This window comes from Dipodomys spectabilis, unplaced genomic scaffold, assembly GCF_019054845.1.
Source record: "Dipodomys spectabilis isolate Male_0828 unplaced genomic scaffold, ASM1905484v1 ptg000583l, whole genome shotgun sequence".
In the NCBI taxonomy this organism is placed as follows: domain Eukaryota; kingdom Metazoa; phylum Chordata; class Mammalia; order Rodentia; family Heteromyidae; genus Dipodomys; species Dipodomys spectabilis.
In genome coordinates, this window is record NW_024871260.1 from 1,707,283 (window position 1) to 1,730,598 (window position 23,316).

The 23,316-nt window shown below is 34.7% G+C and overlaps 2 pseudogenes; both read right to left on the reverse strand.

Annotated features, from left to right (window-relative positions):
- Positions 1-1,813: 1,813 nt before the first annotated feature.
- Positions 1,814-1,910, reverse strand: LOC122100564 (annotated as a pseudogene).
- Positions 1,911-17,808: 15,898 nt separating this feature from the next.
- Positions 17,809-17,908, reverse strand: LOC122100568 (annotated as a pseudogene).
- Positions 17,909-23,316: the final 5,408 nt, after the last annotated feature.

The following is a 23,316-nucleotide window of genomic DNA, read 5'->3' on the forward strand; positions in this document are numbered from 1 at the left end:
CACTTCCTGCTCTGCCATTTGCCTTTTATATAGGAGGCATTATTTCATATTTTCTAATTCCTTGAATAAGCGGCACATGAAGATACCAATGGTCCTCATTTTGAGTCTGTACATTTGAATCTTTCCTCTGCTTTCCCTAAATTCCTTACTCTCCTGTTAGAATAATTTTGAGTAATAAAAATGGAAAAAGAGAAAATAAATCATGGTGAAAAAAAACAGTTACAGAAAATTCACGGGATATTTCTGAACAGTTCAACCTACGTGAACTATTAGGGAAATACATGGACACCTCATTCACACTGGCACTCAAAGTCTCTGGTTCAGCAATTCTAATGAAGATGAGGAACAATATGAAAAAGTGAGGAATGGTATCAATTGGAAGAAAAAATGGAGAAGGGTCCAAGCAAATTTCTTCTTTGGGCTGCTGAAAATAATCGGCTTACTACAGTGTGAGACTATTTTCCTAAATGGCCACTCATGTGAATACTAGGAATGACGATGAATATACCCCACTTCATCGGGAAGCCTACAGTGGACAGTTAGACATGGTCCATGAGTTGATTGCTCAAGTGGAACATGCAGTAACTGTAGATGGCTGGACACCCCTGCACAGTGCATATATCTGGAATAATACTAGAGTAGCTTCTTTTTTACTTCATCATGATGTAGATACCAATGCCAAAACTAAAGGCCTCTTGATCCACTTGCATAATCTGGATCTCCTTTTGTTGAACCCTTATGTCAATCCAGGCCTGACGAACAACTTGGAAGAAACTGCATTTGATGTTGCCAAAGGATAAGTATGTATCACTACCTCTTTTAAGTTGTGGAAGGCTGTACAAATTGTTCTCCTCAGTCCTAATGGTTTGGTTAAGTTTCTTAAATTTCAAAATTGCCAGACCATCCTTTGTGTCCATACAAAATATTTTCACAATCTAAATAAAATAAATCTTTTTTTGGTTGGTTATGGAGCTTGAACTCTAGGCCTGGGTGCTATCCCTGCAATCTTCAGCTGAAGGAGAGTGCTCTACCACTTGAACCACAGCTCCACTTCCAGCTTCCTAGTGGTTTATTGGAGATAAGAGTCTCACGGACTTTCCTGCTTGGGCTGGCTTTGATCCTCAGATCAATTGGCCGAGATCCTCAGATATCAGCCTTCTGAGTAACTAGAATTATAGGAGTGAGCCACTGGCGCCCAGCAACAGCAATACTTACTGTAAAAATTCATGGATTCTGTGGAATTCGTCCAAGTGAATTTCCTACCTTTGATGTCAAAATGTATTCAAGAGTTTTATATACAGCTATAATGATTTCTGCAGAGTTGGTGATTTTTTAATCAGAAATAATTTAACTTATATGTTGAAATGAGTAGTACAGAAACTAAAGTATGTCTGGTCATTGTCTGAAAATAGTATAGTATAAAATATTCTATATTCTATGTTTGTATAACGTCCATAATCTATTTTATTCTTCCTAGATATATTCTGAATTCTATATTGTTTTATAATATATAGATTCATTAGTGTGTCCTTTCAGATTGCATTCCAGATAGAAACAGTTTAAGATTCCTTTTTTTCCTTATACTTATATATACGTCCTTATACTATTTTATTTCTTTGGGAGAAAATGACAAAGTTGTCTAATTTCAAAAGATTTGTAAAGATTATGCTATGTAAAGGCCTTTCTAAGGTGAAGATTTTAAACATTGATGTCAAACTAACATTTAATTATACTAATTACATTTATTGTTACATTTGTAATTTTGTAATCAACTTTTTAATAACTGTTTTTCATTTCTTGCATCTGAAGGATGAAAAATATGGAATAGTTCGCAAATTTCCATATCATTCTTGAGCAAGAGCCATGTTAATCTCTGTATTGTAATTTGGGTATACGTGTTGCTAAAGCATGTAGTATCTTTTAAATTTAAGTAGTTAATGATGCAATCTTTATACAGGCTTATATTATCGGGTACCTATTGGTAACAAAGAAACCTTATTGTTCCTAACAATGCTATTGATCTTATTTCCCTATAATTCTGTGAATACTGGAAAAAATTATATTGGTCAGTCAATTGCTCACATTTGCAATATTTTTGTCAATCATTATTTTAAGTCTTTTTAATTTGGGATTTGATTGTACTTTCAAGAATTTATAGGTAGGTCTAAAGGTGATGGCTGTTTCAAGGACTTATTTATCCAACTGAGTTAGCTTTGTGGAGCTAATGTATTCCAAGTAAGCCTTGCTTAAGAGCTACTTCTAAACTTCTGCAGCTGAAATTTTCCCAAATGAGGTCTTACAGCACAAATGTCTATCTGACCCTTTACCCTTTTTCCATGTAGGAACAGACCAAACAGAATATCTGACAGCATAGACTGTCTTACTTGAATAAAACAAGTCTTAGTTGCAAGAGATCATAGATACATGAACATTTCAGACAGAACTGTTCAGACTAGAAGGTATTTTATCAAAATATAATTGTTTATTATACCTACCATTTCAAAAGTAGCTAAAGTCAAGGAGGAGAATAAATTGTTCATATGCATGATTACCTAATGTCATGGTCTGTCTACCTTCCAACCAAGCAGGAACTTTCACTACTGCCTTTCTATCATCAAATATTTTCAGAGTTGCAGGAGAAGTCCCTATGTTTCTCCTCCTTATTAGGCCTCAAATTGGTAATGTTTTAATCACCATGTTTCCTGTTGCTTACAGGCTTTAAATTTACAAATGGTAAAGCGTTAGGTCTAACTGTAACAAACACTGAGTTAGAGATAATAGAATTCTACTTTAAAACATAGTTGCCTTTGATAGCTTAACCACAACAGAACAATGCAAAACATGTTCATTTTTTATTATATTATACCTAGTTATCTATTTTATATTTATATGTGCTGATTTTATACTTCACACAGTGAAACTTATTAGAGTTTGTTGATAATTTGACAAATAAATTGATATTTATTTATTCCAATAAATAGAATTGGAATATGAATAATTAGGTTTAGAAAATATATTAGGATATAAAAATTATCAATGCAATGTCTTCAGTATAAACTTGTGATACTTTCTAAGTATTCTTGGTCTTCTGAATTCACATGGTAAAAAACAATGTTTTCCTCTAATCTATAAGGGATTTTACTCTGCTGCTCATGCAACATGCCAACAGAAAGTAATTGAAGACCCATCTCAATTTCTCATTTCCTTTTTTTCAGGGCCCCAATTTCTTGATATGCAGGAATTAGCAGTAAACAATTGTGAAATGCAAGGCAACTTAAAATGAAGGATGAGATACAAATCTGAAAGAATGTACTGTAATTCAAACTTTCAATTTACATATGACCAGCCCATATGAGTGAACAAGATCATAAAGTGTTATAAGATTATTTTTAATACCTCTCCTCTAATGATTAATGAAAGATTTCAGTCCAGCATAAATTGGTTAAAAAATAGTTCCTGGAAGGGTAGATCTATAATTGTTCTACCAAGTTTCAGAAAGCTTGATTAGAGGTCAAATGTATTTCAGAAAAAACATTAATTGAAAAGCTCCTTAGTGCTTCAAAACACTGGCACTTCAGTACAACTTGGTTCTATGGTATAAAAATGTCACTCTCAAACCAATGTTAACCTACATTTAATTTGAAAATGTATTTCTTTTCAAATAAACTTTTTAAAATCACATTCGCCAAAATAACATTTTACAAGCAGATGATAATTAGTGACATTACAAATTTTTCAAGTGTAGAGAGCAAGTTAAATAGAATTGATTTATTTACACAGCACTAATTTCAAGCAGGTTCAACCATTCATTAAGGTGTAGAAATAGTACCACACAGCATTTGTGTTGTTCAGTATGTGCCTTCCAGGATTGTGTTAAATAGATCACCCTCTCATATTTCAAACCCAAACGTTAACTAATAAAGTAAATTTCATTACTTAGTAAGGTACATTTTAAAAAGTCACAAATAATTGCCTTATCATATTTTGTTTTATGTTTTCCCTATCTGCCTAACATAGTAAGAAATATGACTTTAAGTCTTGAATATGGGTACTCTTCAGAGATGTGACAAAGAAAATCTGTTTTCTATTTCTATCACATTTCTCTATAGTAGTAAATTTTAGTTTTCTTTTTCTTTTTCCAAAACTCATAGGTAGAATAAAGTATTATCCAATGTGAAGTTAAATAATCACACACTATAGTACAAAGCCATTTATAAAAATTTGTAGTTAGGAATACATTCTAAGCCATTTTTAAACTTTCTTGTTGACTAAAGGTGAATCTTCTAAATGGATGAGAATAAAATCATATCTAGGTGTTTCATGTCTCCAGTCTTGCAAATTGTTATTGCAGATGAATGAATTGTGGAAATAAAAACTGACATCAGTTCATGTATATGTAGCATTGAAATACCACGGAATGTATATAAACCTTTTAAAGTATCAACAGAGAGTTTAACAGAATGACTATCAGAAATTTGAAACCAGAGAGGAATAATAGTAAAGACATAGAATTAATGAAAAATGGAACAAGGGAGATGTACAAGTACTTATGTTAAAAACGAACATTGCAGCTTTGGTGAGGGGCGGAGGAAGACTGGGGGGGGCGTGGGGGGAGGATAGGAAGGGATAGGAAGGGGAAACAAAGGAGGAGGTTACAATGCTTGATAAGGAATGTACTCATCTTGCCCATCTAATTGTAACCCTTCTGTACAGTATTTTCACAATAAAAAAAAGAAAAATGGAACAAGGGGCAAATATAGCTAGAATACTCAATGTACACATGTGATAAAGGAAGTGTTAAATCAACTAAATCTTGGAGAAGGGGTTGGTTGAGAATGATAGAAGGAGTGACTCTCATCCAGGAACATTGGACAATTAGATGGATATATTTAATTGTAACACACTTGCACAACCTTTTGAAATACAGTGAAAAAAACAAAAAAAAGCACAAAACAGAAACACACGAAAATCACAACCAAACATCAATCTCTAGAGAGTATGAATATGATCCTTCAAAATTTAAAACAGTTAATGAAGGGCGGCCCTGGGAAAAGCAAACAAAGCTTTTAAAAGAGGGCAGTTTGGAGAATTTTCAACAGATTTAAGTAGATTGTCTAATATTATAAATCACCTACATCTGCTGAAAACATTATCTTTTTTCTTTGAGTTGTCTTTGTCTGAACTGGATACTCCAGTCCTGAGCCACACTTGATAGTTTATGAAGATAGTATGGAAGAAACATGATCAAGAACCCATTACCATAGATTGTAACTGGAAGTAAGTGAAAGTAATTGTTAATGGATGTGGAAACTGATCCTAGGAGAGGAATTGAACATAAAGGAATGACAAAGTTCAATTTAACTTTTCCTTTCCTTTTTACTGCACAAGAAAAGAATACAAGGCTTGAAGGATATTGACTGTTTTGAGTGTGTTCTTTACTCATATAAAACTTGTGTGTAAACTTCTATTTGAGAGTATTACAAAAGGAAACAATGTGCCATTTGAAGGCCAGCATAGAAAAAAAGGAAATAACGTTGTATTAATAGTGTTCTACTGCAAAGAAACAAAGATATGGAGGTTTTAAAGTGTCTTATGGACAGATGTTTCACTCCTGAGCTGATTCTCTTGTTGTAGGATTCAGCTATCAATTCCTTTAGTCTGGTCCTGAGTTCCCTGGAGCAAAAAGGATTCCAAAAAAGTAGGATCCAGTGAGTATCATCAGCAAAAACAGACTCTTCTTAGACCAGTACAACTTTAAGTAGGGTCCCAAAGAAATACCTGGGGTTTGTTTTATTTGCTTGTTTGTTTAGTTTGTGCTGGTTCTGGGGCTTGAACTCAGAGGCTGGACCCTGTCGCTGATTAGTTGTCTTTCCTGCCCACCTGCTTCCAAGGCGAGTACTCTACTGTTTGAACCAAAACTTCACTTCTGGATTTTTTTGGTGTTTCATTATAGATAAGAGTTTGACAGACTCTTCTGTCTGGGTTGGCTTTGAACTAAGATAGCAAGATATCCAAGTGACCTCAACTGTATGGACTTCTCTCTTGAACCAAGAAATAAAAGATGAAATTTATTATAAAGCTAATATTTGTCAATTTTTAAAGAAGAGAATATGTCCAACAAAGAATCTATAAATTAAAAAACTCAGCAAAAATAGGTGCACTGAATCATTTTGGAATTTTTTCTCTGCTTGGGAAGATTAGTATGGATGCCATCATCACTTTTGGGGAAACTTACAGTCATATTTGGACTTTTTTGTTGGTTGTGGGCCTTGAACTCTGACCCTGTGTGCTGTCCCTCAGCTCTTCAGGTCAAGTTGAGAACTCTACCACTTTAGCTACAGCACTATTTCCTGGTTTCTGGTGGTTAATTGAATATCAGTGTCTCATGGACTTTCCTGAACAGACTGGATTTGAACCACAATCCTCTGGTCTCAACCTCCTGAGTAGCTAGAATTACAGGCATGAGCCACCAACTCCCAGCTCATATTTGCATTTATGTTCACTTAATGACACTACCTAGACAAAGAATGGAAATCGGACTCAAATTATATGGCATTGCAACTTTTCAGAATAATTGAGGTAGCAATAAATATATTCCTTTTCCATTTTGTTATATTAATGACTTATGAGCTATGGGACCCTTGCATTAGCATCCTCTTCCATCTGTGTAGGAGTATTTAGTATCAGGAAATGCTCATAGAGAAAATGAAAGACAGATTATTAGAAAGCAAAGGAGATCAGGTATGAAAGAACAGCATAGAAAGGGATACATTTATCAAACAAAGGTTAAGAACTAGCTTAAGAGATTTAGAATGCTAAAGGCAATGAGGAATAAGACTAGTTGATAACTAGTTCTTCAATAACCAAAAATGGCTCTCTAGAACGCTTTCTGCTATATCTTAGATACTATCACTTATACTTTTCTTCTGTAGTTATTCCTTCCGTTCTGTCACAACCGTTAACTAGCCTCTGCCTTTTGGTGCCAAGACTGGCCAAAAAGGTTTCCAAATCTCACTTAGACTGCCCTTCTCATTGTGATTAGCAGTGACCACTCAAAAGCCTGGAATCTTTGAATTTCCAGAATTAATCTTCATCTGACATCTAAGCACATTCTTGGCATTAATTACCATGACCTAATGAACAAAGCATTTTTTTCAACACAGTATCCTAATGTAGGTAAAGTACATGAATTAAGGATTATTGTCAGGTATTATTATGGAAGGAGCAATTATATATTCCAAGTATGGGTTCTTTATTTTGCATTTACAAACTAAATGTTTGTTGTTGCTGTTGACGTTATTATTGTTGTTGTTGTTTTGCCAGTCCTGGGGCTTAAACTCAGGCCTAGAGAATAATTCCTCAGCTTTTTTTTTTTTCTCAAGGCTAACACTGTACCACTTGAGGCACAGCACCATTTTCATGGTTTCTTTTTCTGTTTATGTGGTACTGAGGCATTGATCTCAGAGTTTCATGCATGCTAGGCAATCACCGTACCATGAAGCCACTTTCCCAGATCCCTAAAGGACTTTCTTAAGATGGCATTACATTTTCATTCGGTAACTATGTATCATAACTTTGGCCAGAAAATTTTGCTAGAAAAGTACATGTAATGCAATACTAAGTCCAGTAAGGCTAGATGGACAATGAATAACTGTCACGGTCTAGCCAGGGCACAGAGGGGCTTACCTCATGGAGCTGGTACAACAGACTAAGTGAAACAGCACCTGACCCACAGCCCACCTCTAGAATGAGAGGGCCACCTTGGTTCTAGCCACATGAGGACTCTGGGCCACCTCCTCCAGCACCCATTCAAATCAGTTCCTGTGAGAGAGAGAGAGAGAGAATGAAAGAAGGTCAGAATTAAACTTAAGCAGGTGCCAGTGGCTCAGGCCTATACTCCTAACTACACAGGAAGCTGAGACATGAGGATCATGGCTCATAGCCAGCCCGAGTTCCATGCAGCACCTGCAATTTGCTAACTGATCACTCCCCTGATCACAGTCAGGCTGTACAAGGAGAAAGGTGATCTCTCTGTCTTTCTCTCTGTCTCTGTCTCTCTATGTCTCTCTCTGTGTGTCTCTCTCTGTCTCGTTCTGCCTCTCTCTCTCTCTCCCTCTCTCTCCCTCTCCCTCTCTCTCTCTCTCTCTCTCTCTCTCTCTATCTCTCTCTCTCTCTCTCTCTCTCTCTCTCACACACACACACACACACACACACACACACACACACACACACAGACTCAGAGCAGTGCCTCTCTGGAGTTTGTTGGAGACCAGATGGACAGGGAGCATCAGCCAAAGCTGGCAGAGCTGGGAAATGTGATCACCCTATGAGAACTGTTGACAGCTGAGGAGGGCGGGACAGGCCAGGTGTATGTGCGTGTGTGTGGGGAGTGTTCCTCCCAGATATTCACCATGAATTCTGACCACCAGCACCCTCACCTCCCTACTGGGCTTTTCTGCGACCCTCTTCAAGTGAAAGGGTGACCCAGCACAGAAGACGAAGGCTCACACAGCATGGGGGGTCTATCTTCTGCATCCAACACCCTCCACCCGTGTAATAAGGAAAAGACCCCTGAAGGCAGGTGTGAACATTCTGCGCCCCACCTCTGACTAAAGACACCATGTTCCCACCAGGGAGAGGAAGGGTGCGGATACGCCACTGTGTGGCACCCACTACTCCAGGCCAGGGGCTCTGCTGTGCCTATTCCTCACCCAACCCTGCATCTCCCCATTTCCTGGGACACTGGGCGCTAAATATGGGGGTGGAATCTTCGGGCCAACACCCACTCCCATCCCTGGGGTGCATTTGTGGCAGGGCCGGGGCCAGACCGTGGGGCATGGGGGAGGCACGGGTCCCAGTGGTTGGGAGGAGAGGGGATATAGGGTCGTGGAGTACGGGCCTGTGTGGCTAGCTCTCTACCACTGGAGCCACAGAGCTCTACTTCTGGCTTTGTTGGCACAAGTTGGACAGGGGTCTCAAGGACTTTCCTGCCTACGGTGATTTTGACCATGACCCTCCTATCACAGCCTTCTAAGTACCAAGGAGGCCTGGTGATAGCCACTTATGCCTGGTTAATCATAGGTCTTGCTGATGTTCTTGGACATTCTGGTGAGTTCCCTATCATCAGTTTTAAGTGTGGGAGCTGGAGGCCACAGTTGGAATCCTGGTCCTGCCACCTCCAAATGGAAGGAGTCTAATTGGTGAATAGTTCAAGGTGAATTCACCAGTCTGTGAGCAACTAAGGAGTTAGGCCATTCCCAGGATCTGACATTGATCCCCAGAGTGGGCCACGATAGTCATAAATTCATTATTTAAACACAGGATTTATATTTACATATATGTGTGGACAGCATCTTGCATTTGGTGTACTTCTTCTCCTCCTTTACTAATCCAATGTCATTATTTTTACATGTATGTTTTATTGGTTTTTACCTATCACATTTAGTTTGATAATAATTTTTATATCAAATTTTTGTATAAGGATTGATGTAAGCCGGGTGCTTGTGGCTCACCTCTGTAATCCTAGCTACTCATGCAGCTGAGATCTGAGGATCACAGTTTAATGCCAGCCCAGGCAGGAAAGTCCATGAGACTCTTATCTCCAATAAACCAGTAGAAAATCAGAAGTGGTGCTGTGGCTTAAGCGGTGGGGCACTCCCTTGAACTGAAAGCGCCTTTTTGATTGAGTTATCTCTGTATAAACTCAAAATAAACAAAAAAAAAGCCTCAAAATAAACAGAAATGACATATTTGTTTTAAACACAGTAGTTTAGCGCCTAAGGCCAGAGTTCCAGTCCCATGACCGACAAAAAATAAAAAAAACAAAACAAAGGTTTGAGGTAATAGTCTAAGATCATTCTTTAAATCTAGAGAGGCTATAGTGTCAATACATCCATTTAAGATTCTATTTTTATTTCATAATATCATGACATACTTTTCAAAATCTATTGACCATAAAACTAAGATTTTATTTTTGACAAATCTGTTACATTCTCTATACATCTGTTCTTATAGTAGAACTATGTTGTCATTACTACTAAACATTGTCATTAGATTCAAAGTTAGTATGAAGTCTCATTACACCATTTTACAAGATTTTTCTGACTGACCTGCATTCCTTGAATTTACATACGAGTTTATTGAGCAGGTGGACCAATATTCTACAGAGATATCTAGATGTTTGATAATCACTCATATTTTGCACCTTGTGAAAACACAAGATCCCAGATATCATATATAGAAAAATGTTTTTAGAGAATTCTTGTAACAACTAAAATTAATTTAGGAATGAGTGAAGATTTAGATAACTTTGTAGCATAATAAAGTTTAATGATAACTTGAGCTGCACAGCAGAGGTGAGTGAGAGGGGAAAGAATGATGGACCACATAGGAACTGTATGTCATTGGTATTGTGTTTCAAACATCAGAAAGTCTTAAGAGAAGAGAAGGAGAAAAATAAACTGTCCTGAATGAAGTTTCTTTTTAATCCACCTAATAGTTTAGACTGAAAGTCAGAGACAATGGGAAAAAATAAAATAGGAAATAATGCATTGTATAGACCTGTAAAGAAATTGTAATAGGAATATGATAATTTCCAAAGAATTAAGAGAAAGAATAGGTAAACTCTAAAAGGAAAAAGAACAAAGAGAGAAAAGAAGCAAAGTATAACCTTTGTCAATAACAAACACAAGAGATTGGAAGTGGAAAGGCAGTGTAAATATTCTAAATAACAATAAAAATTGCTAATGTGGATAGAATATGTACCACATTTTATCATATATAATTTTGAAAAAGTACACTAGAAATGAAAGTTTAAAAGTCATAATTTAAAACACTATTTGGATTATAACTATACAGTATAGTTCAGTGGTAAACCATTGGCCTAGCACATGTGAAAAAATTGTGTGATCTCCTAAGCATTACAAAGTACAAACAAAGCACACACACACACACACAAACACATAAACACAAAAAGACATACACACACACCACATACACACATTTGTAATATTGATATTATCGTATTAAACAGGAACATATCACAAATAGTAAAAGTATGTTAATATATGAAATCATAATATGGCTCATACTATTTAAAAGTTTAGTAGAAATAAAATAGTCACAATATACTTGGATTCTTATAGATTAAATAAACTGAGAATTAAGAAATAGAAGACATGAGAACATTTGCAAATAAATTTTAAATAATGAACATTTTGAAATATGTATCCTTTTATTTTGACAAAAGATTGATGTTACTGGTGTTTTAACTCAAGATTTAGAATATAATAATCAGGTGCTCTATATCTTGCTAGGGATGGGTATTATCTAATCATTTCACTCTGGATATTTTCATAATAAAGTCTCATAGTTTCTCAGGCTCTCTCAAATTACAAACCCTATTTACACTTCCCAGCACAGCTAGAAAATGGAAGCCAGAAATCATTATGTCCAGCTCAAACATTCTTTTTTTTAATTCAAGTACAAATATTTTCAAAATGTGACCAGACAATGAAGCCTTTCGTAGTAAAGTATGTGCTTCTTGAAAATACAGTGAATATTTGCTACCTGGAAAATTATGTATATAACTAGAAGAAAATAAATTTATTTAAGTTCAAAACCAAATAAAAATTATGAAAACAATTTTTAAATATTCACATGTTAAATATTTTAAAAGAAAATATACATGTCTGAGTTATTTACATGTGTAAAAATCATGAAAATATAAATTAACATGGGTATAAAAGTACCCATTGATCAATAGCAACAGTAAAAGCATCAGTAGTTCTTAGTTTGAGTGTACAAAAAAATCAATGGAATAGATAAAAATGTTCCTTCCATAAGAAATGTACTCATTACATTATGTATGTAACTATAACTCCTCTGTACATTACCTTTAAAATAAAATGAAATTGAAATTAAAAATAAACCAAATTTTAGGATAGGGGTTCTCTTTCCACAAGAACATGCACCTGATCTGTCGTTTAAGTCTTCCCAGCTTCAATGGCATCAGAATTGCACACCAACTCGTCTAGCTTCCTCCCGTGGCTGGTCTGGATTCTGCAATCCTTCCAATTTTAGCCTGTAGATAGTGCAGGATGGTGGAAATGATCCAATGCATCCAGCTAGCTCAAAATAGTAGAAATCATATTCTACCCCATCTGTTTACCAGTCTTACTGAAAGAATGACCTTCCCAATTTCTGATGGAAACACACTGCAGGTCTTATGGACCAATCATTTCCACATTGTACCTCACCTAAGTTGGTTACCATTAGAAGTATTTTGATTGCTTTTTATACCCAACATTTTGAGAGAAAGGTACTACTTTAACATGCTGTTAAAGCAAGACTGATATAAAAATCATATTTGACCCAGATAAATATTTTACCTTTCATATACTCAAAAATACAATCTGACCTATCATTAGTGTAAGGAAGGAGAGGTTAAAAATCATAGACACCAAGACCTAAGCATGAATTAACTTGTGAATACAATTGGTTTAAAAAGACAACAATAATAATGCATTTTTTAAATTCCTTATGATAATGAGAATGATATTGACAAACTATTAACACTTGAAAATAACGTCTTTTCTTGGGAGTAAGACACAAAACAAAAGATTAATCCTAATCATTTTAAAGACCTTTATTTATACTACAAATTCACTCTTACAACTACAAAAATTCTAAAAATAACTGAAGCACAGTGACACAAAGGAAATAATTTAATTACATCATCTACATTCAAATTACTTTATTAATAGAAAACAAAGCTACACTAATAATTAGCTTACCCAATTAAATTACGTTCTTATATTCTGTTTCATTTAGTTTCAGAAAAACTGGGTTTTCATAAAAAGATGCATAAAAAAGTCTATATACCCACTTACATTTTCAGATTTTAACAATATTTATTTCAGAAATGTCTGTAGCTCTATAGTCAATGAACTGAAATAATACTAAAATATTCAAAGGGTTTTGAGAAATTGCAAGACTCTCTCTGGGATGTTATTTATACTGGAAAAGATATTTGAAAACATTATTTGTTAAAGTTATGAAAGTTACTCCCACAAAAGGCAGTTAGTGAAGACCCCTTTGCATTTACAAAACAACTTCAAATGCATCTACAATCTGGAGGTGACACATGCTTTTTGTTTGTTTTTGAAATGTATATCTAATAAGCATATCCACAATAGTGATTTTCAGTCAAAATGATGGGATATTCAAACCTAATAAAAAACAGGGTTCATTATCTTAGTGAGAATAGATATGATCTGATGGAGGCATAGAATTCCATTGTGTATATATACCACATTTTCTTGATCCATTCATCTACTGAGGGGCATCTGGGTTGGTTCCATATCTTAGCTATAGTAAATAATGTTGCAATAAACATATTTGTGCTGGTAGCTTTAGTGTGGTCTTGTTTGTAAACATTTGGGTAAATTCAAAAAGTGGAATTGCTGGGTCATAGGGGAGCTCTATGTAGAGTCTTTTGAGGATCCTCCATACTACTTTCCAAAGTGGTTGAACAAGTTTACATATTGCCCCATTTGATAGGAAATGGAAAGGCTTGGAAAAAAATTATATTAAGTGAAGTAAGCCAGGCCCAAAGAAACATAGGTCCCATGGTTTCCCTTATTTGCAATATCTAGTATATGTCTGAGTCAAGCACAAAAGGTCAGATAAGGTGATGTTAGGGAAATGAACCCTAAGATATTTATTCAAAGGTTTATTTTTTTCTTTCATGCTATTGTTTCTAACACATTTATAAGATAATTTCTTTGTTGCTTTGTATGTCCCTCCCGCACAATATAATCCCTGCCTTCACTGTATTTGATGTCAGTATAATTTGTGGAGGGGATAGGGAAAAACAAATGGTTTAAATAGGGGTACAGGTGGACCCATTGCAACAATGAGATGTACAAGTCGTTATGTCGAAAACGAACTTTACAACTTTCGTGAGTGAGGGGAGGGAGGATTGTGGGGGGGTCAGGGGGAGGGTGGGAAGGGATGGGAAGGGAAAACAAATTAGGAGGCTACAATGCTTGATAAGAAATGTACTCATTATCTTGCCCATGAAATTGTAACTCTTATGTACAGTATTTTCAAAATAAAAAAAAAAAAGAAAAGAATAGATACGATCTTACAAAGAGAGTTGTTTTCAACAGAAATCCTGAAAGAGTTTATCCACTTGGTGTTTCACAGGAATAAACACAGAGAAATACCTGTTTGGTCAAGTCGGTCAAACTCACTCCATGAGTATACGTTAAAAGTATAACCAATTTAAGAGGTCAAATACATATTTTGTACTGACAGTCATCTTACAGTGATAACTTAGTACCTAATTATGTTTGTATCTTCTTCCCTAACATACAATAAGAGCTGAAAGTGATCTCTTTTATCTAACTTATTGTTGTAAATGCCTCTATTATGATGATGTAATTGAAGGGTGGTTCCACTGAAATGACATGAGAGAATACTGATAAATAAAACATTGCAACACAGTTAGCTCTTTTCAGCCTCATCCTGTCCACATTGGCAAGCAATATTGCAACAGCAAACGCACACATATACACATACACACATGTGGGCACATGTACACACACATATACATGCATGCTAAATTCAAGGTTTAGTAAAAAAAGGTTCAACTAAAATATTAGTGATTAGGACCAATGATAATTTACCTCAATACAAAATAGTACACAATCCCGTCACCACGGGTGTTACATTTTACTTGCCTCGCCACATGTGACCACTTAATTTATTTTAATTAATTCATTAATTCATTTGTTTGGTGCTAATACTAAGGCTTGAACTCAGGGCCTGGTTCTGTCCCACAATTTGTTGGTTTTTTTGTTTTAGTTTCTTCAAGGCTAGCATTTTACTGCTTGTACCACAGCTCCATTTCTAGCTTTTGCTGAATACTTTCAAATCAGAATCTAAGGACTTTTTCGTTGCTTGGTTTGGTTTTAAACCACAATCCTCAGATTTCATCTTTCTGATTAGCTAAGATTAAAGACATGAGCCACCAGTGTGGTTTCTACATTTTCCTCTATAATTATCTAATGCACATACTTAGATAGTAATTTAAAACTGAGAATATAGAAGCAAGATGTACAGTGATGACATTGTCCTGTCAGAAATTTAAGCTAGGAAATTTCTTCTTAAGACCATAAACAAAAAATATCATGATATAATATAAGAGAACTCACTATTGAACATATGAGCTTTAAGTGCTTTCTACTCAATCCATTATTTATCGTTATCCATCATTAGAAAAAATGTATAATGCTGTAGTAAAATAGGAGTCCTTTGTAGGAATACTTAAATTTCTTCTTTTTTTTTTTAAAAGACACTTGTTTTCATCTAAAAAAATAGGCCTGTCTACTGTCTTCGGGTGATTTTGATGATTGAAGGTGCTTAATGAGAAGTCAAAGTGTATTAGTAGTATTTGCTATCAATTAAATCTCACCTTTTCTTCTTGGAGAATATAATGATTAAAGCAATAGTTCAGAATCAACAAGCAATAATAGTTCAGAATCACACTTCCAGCGTAAATGGATCACCAGTAAGTAATGCTCAATACCATTTTCCACAAAGTTTTGTCACAGATCCAATTGGCCTGCCTTCTCTAGTTGTTTTCCTAACCTGGACCTATTCCTTCATTGTACAGGAAAAGTGTAATTCAAATGATTTCAGTCAGATCTGTTACTAGAATTATCAAGGATTTGGATTTTTGTCTGTAATTTGGTCAAAGCTATGCCTCTTCATGTAGGCTACTAAAAATATATTTACTATTTTCAAGTAAATACATAAATTCCATTTCCATCTTTTTTTAAAAATAAAATTATTTGCTTTATAAATTGATAAGAGGGATGGATTTTGTGGCCAGGTAGGTCATTGCACATCTGTCTTTCTCTTCCTCTCTCCCCTTCATGCTTCTCATAGATAATATGACTGTTCCATAATTATCCTAATTTATTTTGCTTTTATATTTTTGGTTGCATCATTTCAATTTCTGCTCTGCCATTTCCCAAATCACTTACATAGAAGGCATTATTTCCTATTTTCTCATTCCTAGAATAAGCTGCACATGAAGACACCACTGGCCCTCATTTTGAGTCTGTACCTTTGAATACTGAGGAAAATCTTTCCTCTGCTCTCCATCAATTCCCTACTCTCCAGCTAGAATAATTTAGAATAGTAAAAATGGAAACAGAGAAAATAAATCATGGTGAAAAAAACAGATGCAGAAAATTCTCTGGATTTTTCTGACCAGTTCAACCAACGTGAACTATTGGGGAAATACATGGACACCTCATTCCCACTGGTACTCAAAGTCTCTGATTAGGCAATTCTGATGAAGACAAGGAACAAGATGAAAAAGTGAGGAACTTTATCATTTGCAAGAAAAAATGGAGAAGTATCCAAGCAAATTTCTTCTTTGGGCTGCCGAAAATAATCGGCTTACTACAGTGTGGAGATTACTTTCCAAAAAGGCCACTCATGTGAATACGAAGGATGACGATGAGTATACCCCTCTTTATCGGGAAGCCTACAGTGGACATGTAGACATTGTCCATGAGTAGGTGTCTCAAGGCAGATATTCATGCAATAACTGTGAATGGCAGGACACCCCTGCACAGTACTTATATGTGGAATAATACCAGAGTGGCTTCTTTTTTATATCATCATGAGGCAGATACCAATGCCGAAACTAAAGTTCTCTTGACCCCCTTGCATCTTGCTGCTGGGAATAGAAATACCAAAGATACACTGGATCTCCTTCAGTTGAACCATTATATCAACCCAGGTCTGAAGAAAAATTTGGAAGAAACTGCATTTGATATTGACAAAAGGATAATTATGTATCACTACCTCTTTGAAGTTGTGGAAGGCTGTACAAATTGTTCTTCTAAGTCAAAAATGGTTTGGTTATGCTTCTTAAATTTCAAAAATGTCAGTCCATCTTTGTGTCCATACAAAATATTTTCACAATACAAACCAACAACAATATCTTACTTTAAAAATTCATGAATTTCATGGTATTCTTCCAAGTGAATTGCTTGACTTTGATGTCAAAATGTATTCAAGAGTTGTTGGTATATCTCTATAATGATTTCTGCAGAGTTTGTGACTTTCTAATCAGAGATAATTTAAACTTATCTGTTGAAATGAGTAATACAGAAATTAAAGATATTTCTGGTGTTGGTATGAAAAAATATATTTTAAAATATTCTGTATTCTGTTTGTATAATGTCCATAATCTATTTCATTCTCACCTCAATATAATACTTTGAATTCTACATTGTTTTATAATACATAGGTTCATTAATAAATGTGTCCTTTCAGATTGCATTCCATATACAAACAGTTTAAGATTCCTTTTTCCCTAGGTCCTTATACTATTTTATTTCTCTGGGATAAAATGACAATGTTATCTAATTTCAAAAGTTTTGTAAAAGTTATGCAATGTAAAGGCCTTTCTAAGGTGTAGATTTAACACACTGATGTCAAACTAACTTTTAATTCAATTCATTACATGCATTGTTAGACTTGTATTTTTGTCATCAATTTTTTAATAACAGTTTTTCATTTCTTTTTCTTTTTTTGGGGGGGGGGTCCGCTCGTCTCTTCAGCTCAAGGCTAGTGCTCTACCACTTGAGCCACAGTGTCACTTCCGGCTTTTTTCTTATGTGATGCTGAGGAATTGAACCCAGGGCCTCAGGCAAGCAAGCCAAGTGCTCTACCACTGACCCAACTTCCCAGCCCCAGTTTTTCATTTCTTACATCTGAAGAATAAAAAATATGGAATACTTCACAAATTTTCATAACATCTTTTTGCAAGTGTCATCTTAATCTCTGTTTTGTTGTAATTTGTGTAGACGTACTGCTGAAGAATGTAGTATCCTGTAAATCTAAGTAATTAACGATGCAATCTTTATACAGGCATATACCCCTGTTTGCCTATTTCCAACAAGAATACCATATTGTTCCTAAAAATGCTATTGATCATATTTCTCTAAAATTCTGAGTATATTGGAAAAAACTTATATTGCTTGGTTGATTGCTCACATTTGTAATTTTTTTTGTCAATGACTATTTTAAGTGTTTTTCATTTTAGTTTTGATCATACTTTGAAGCATTTATAGCTAGGTCCAAAGGTGATGGCTTTATCAACTGAGTTAGCTTTGTGGAGCTAATGGATTCAAAGTAAGCCTTGCTTAAGAGCTACTTCTAAATTTCTGCAGCTTAAAATTTCCCAAATGAGGTCTTACTGGCACATATGTCTCTCTGACCCTTTACCCTTCTTCTTTGTAGGAACAGACCAACCAGGATATCTTACCTTGACAGCATAGATTATCTTACTGGAACAAAACTAATCTTAGTTACAAGGGATCATAGAGACATGAACAGTTCAAACAGAACAGTTCAGGCTAGAAGGTATTTTATCAAAATATAATTGTTTATTATATCTAACATTTCAAAAGTAGCTAAAGCCAAGAAGGTGCAAAAATTGTTCATATGCATGATTACCTAATGTGCTGGCCTGTCGACCTTCCAACCAGGCAGGAACTTACACTATTGCCTTTCTATCACCAAATATTTCCATATCTCCAGGAGAAGTCTATTTGTTTCTTCTGTACATTAGGTCGTAAATTGGTAACGATTTAATCACAATGCTTCCATTTGCCTCTAGGCTGTAAATCTACAAATGGTAAAGCTTTAGGTCTAACTCTACCAAACACTGAGATAGAGATAATGGAGTACTATTTTAAAACAGAGTAGCCTTTGATACCGTAACCACAACAGAACTATGCAAAACATTTTCTTATATTAAATATAGTTATATATTTTATATATATATGTGCTGATTTTATATTTCACACAGTGAATCTTACCAGAATTATTTGATAATTTGACAAATAAATGGATATTTATTCCAATAAATAGATTGGAATATAAATAGTTAGGCTTAGAATATATATTAGAACACAAAAATTATCAGTGCAATGTCTTTGGTATAAACTTGTGATACCTTCTAAGTGTACTTGGTCTTCTGAATTCCCCTAGTAAAAGAAAATGTTGTTTTCCTCTAATCTATAAGGGATTTTACTCTGTTGCTCTGTTTATTGTTTTAACTCGTTGATCCCAAAATGTTTTTCTCCATATTTCTGAAGCATTCCTACTGATCATACCAAAATTTTGCTGATATAACATCTAATAGGTATTATTCTTCTGCAGGACACACGGGTCCTAGGATCCCAGGTCCCACTTATCTACATTATCAGATAACGAGGGCAAGACTTATCACCTAAGCCCATGCAACATGCAAACAGAAAGTAATTGAAGACCCATCTCAATTTCTCATTTCCTATAATATTTAAGGGCTCCACTTCTTTATGACAAATGAATTAGCAGTAAGCAATTGTGAACTGCAAGGCAACTTAAAATGAAAGATTAGATCACAAAATCTGAGAGAAAGTACAGTAATTCAAACTTTCAATTTACAGATGACCAGCCCATATGAGTGAAAAAGTTCACAAATGTCACAAAATTATTTTTAATGCCCCTCTACTAATGATTAATGAAAGATTTCAGTCTAGCATAAGTAGGCCAAAAAATAGTTGCTGGAACGATAGATCCATAATCAGTCTACCAAGGCTAGAAAAACTTGACTTAGAGGTCAAATATAATTCAGAAAAACATTAATTGAGACGATCCTTAGTTCTTCAAAATACTGGTACTTCAGTAAACTTGGTTCTGTTGTATCAAAATGTTGTCATTCTCAAACCAATGATAACCTACATTTAATCTCATGAAAATATATTTCTTTTCAAATAAACTTTTAAAAATCACATTCGCCAAAATAACGTTTGACTAGTAAATGATGCTTAGTGACATTGCAACTTTTTCAAGTCTAGGCTGCAAGTTACAATAGAGCTGATTTATTTACCCAGCACTAATGGCAAACCGTTCAACCACTCACAAAAGTGTAGAAATAATACCACCCACCATTTGTGTTGTTCAGTAGGTGGCTTCCAGAAATGTGTTAAGTAGATCAGCCCCCCAAATGTCAAACCTAAACATTAACTAAAATATTTCATCACATAATAAGATATATTTTAAAAAGTCACGAATAGTTGCCTTATCATATGTTGTTTTATGTTTTCTCAATCTGCCTAGCATAGTAAGAAATATGTCTTTAAGTCTTGAATATGGGTACTCATCAGAGATGTGACAAACATGAAATCTTTCATCTATTTTTATCATATTCCTATATAGTAGTAAATTTAAATTTTCTTCTTTTTCCCAAACTTATAGGTAGTAGAAAATATTATCCCATGTGAAATAAAATAATCACAAACCATTGTACAAAGCCATTTATAAAAACTGGTAGTTAGGAATACATTCTAAGACATTTTTAAACTTTCTTGTTGACTAAGATGAATCTTCCAAATGGATGAGAATAAAATCATGTCTAGGTGCTTCACATCTCCAGTCTTGCAAATTGTTATGGCAGATGAATAATTTATGGAAATATAAGCTGACATCGATTAAAATATATGCAGAATTGAAACTCAATGGTATGTATATAAACCTTTCATAGTATTACCAGATAGTTTAACAGAATGACTATCAGGAAACTGAAACAAGAAATGAATAATAGAAAAGATACAGAAGTAATGAAAAATGAAACAAGGGGCAAGTACAGCTAGAATACTCAATGTACACATATGATAAAGTAAGTGGTAAATCAAATAAATCGTGGAGAAGGGGTTGGTTGAGAATGATAGAAGTGACTCTGATTCAGGAGCATTGGACAATTATATGGACATATTTAATTGTAACACACTTGCATGACCTTTTGAAAATCAGTGAAAAAAAAACAACAAAAACACAAAAATCACAACGAAAAGGAAATCTCTAGAGAGTATGTATATGACCTCTCAAAATTTTAAATAGTTGGTGAAGGGCAGTCTTTTGGAAAAGCAACCAAAGCTGTTCAAATTGGGCAGTTTGGGTTAGGGGAGAATTTTGAACAGATTTAAATACATTGCCTAAGGTTATAAATCACCTACATCTAATGCAAATATTTTCTTCTGCGAGTTTTATTTGTCTGAACTGGATACTCCAGTCCTGAGACACAGTTTATAGCTTGTGAGAATAGAATGGAAGAAACAAGATCAAGAACCCATTACTACACTGGAGAGAAATGAGTCCTCTACGTTTTCTCTCATCTCTCTTCACTACTCTTTTTTCATACTTTTAAGTCAAGTGATTTTGAACTGTATCTTTCTTTCTTTGTTCTGGCAAAGTAATTGGTCAAACTAATTCTCTAAATATTATTGGCCATTTTATGTCTATCATGCTGTTTACTTGTCCAAGTGAGTCCATTAAACTTCCCCCTTGCATTTGGTTGCCACAAAATCCCAACATCTATGTTAATGAGGACAAAGTATAATGTAAAACTTTGTCTCCAAAAACCAGTCCAAGAAGCTGTGATCACAAATATTTAGCTATACTTTTTTCTTTTACCTTGAAAGTCTTCTTATGTCTAAAATGCCCACAAAAATAAGTACTCCTCAACTTTTTGGTTCAATCACTTCTAAACTCAAAGTTATAATTTGCTAACAAGATGCTTAGAGGAAACTGAAAATACTCCACTTTTATCTTCTCTTAAGACTCTCCTTAGATACCAAATTTGGAACAGTGAAGTTGTTATTTACAAAATTATTTCAATAGATTATTTTTCTCTTGGTCTTGCATTTGCTCAACAATATGTATGGAGAAGAATAGTGTTAAATCACCCATACCTTGGATGACAGTGTCTGTTAAAACAGATAATACTTCTATGTCCAACTTCTATGTCCTCCTCTTAGCTCTTGCCTGATTTCCAATTAATCACATCTTCTTGGCTTCAAGTCTAGTGAAGCTGACGGACTATAAGGCCTCCCCCACTACTCTATCTTCATGGTTCTCTTTTAAAACACTTTTATTTGGATGTGGAATTTATTTTCATGTCTTCATTCAATCTGTCCTTCATTGTAGTGAGCCAAATAGGCTCTGAAAAATCACTTTAGGTAGCAAAAATATTAACACATGTGTATAAAAATGTTTTGGCCTCCCTCCACTGCTCAAGCCAATATGCTTAGCTAGGGCTTCAAAGAACGCATTTTCTTACCTTTTCAATTTGCTCAATTTTTTTCTGATCCACAAACTTTTTGGCTTATGTAATAAGGGAAGTCTTCACTATCTCATGTTAAAAAGGTTATTATATTTTGTGAGCTACTTAGAAATGTGAAATCATTGGTTTGAATTATCCAATCAGATTTTTTTCTGTGTTTCAGTGCTTCACGTGCAAAAATATTGTGGAAAATATTACAATCAGAAAAGTGTAAACCCAATACCTTCTTTCATTGTGGAGGGCGCTTTCTCCCTAAATATTTTTATCAAATTATCTTTTTCAGGAAATTACTGTTTGGTAATTAAAGGTCAATTCAAAAATTTTGATGTCTTTTTTTAAGAATTTGGAATTTAACTTCCACTACAACCTTGTTTAACACAGTGAGAGTATATTTCCTGGGTAAAGACAATTCTCAAGGGACCCTACATGATTTATAGCAAGGTTTCTGAGATTTGTTTGTTTAGTATGAAAATGAGGCACCTTCACCCACATTGCTCTCTATCCACTAAGTCTCCATGTATTTCTTTGCATGAAAGCCTATTTTCCCAGGCAATTTTAAATTTTCTTAATAGGCTAAGTTGTTAAAAAAAAAGTTTGTACAATTAAAATTCACCTGTCATAATTTTAAAACTTTTTAAAATCCCTTTATCAGAATTGCGAATTCACCAATCCTAATTCTACCTTTATCATCAAAAACAGTTCACATGTTTTTTTCATGATATAGTGTCCATGAAACTACTATTTTCCAGTGGCTTTGTTATGCATATATATGACCATCTATGCTGATGCTGAGCAAAATGAACTTCAAGATATGGAAACAGATTTTTATTTGCGGTTGTTGTTTTTAATGTACTATGTGATTTCTATTTTCTGTGTGTTTTTCCTTATGGTTTATCCCCTACTGCATTTGATTTGGGTACCCTGTGTATTGTGTATATATTTACCTTAATTCGGGAAGAGAAGAGGAACAACAAAATGGCAAGACAAACGACCAAGGATAAACCAATGTAATAGCAATACTCATAAGACAATATGCTGGAAATGTACATTAAAACTTGTCACAAGTAAGTGGTGAAGGAAAACAGAAAAATGAGAGTGGGAGTAACAAGTTTGAAAAGTTA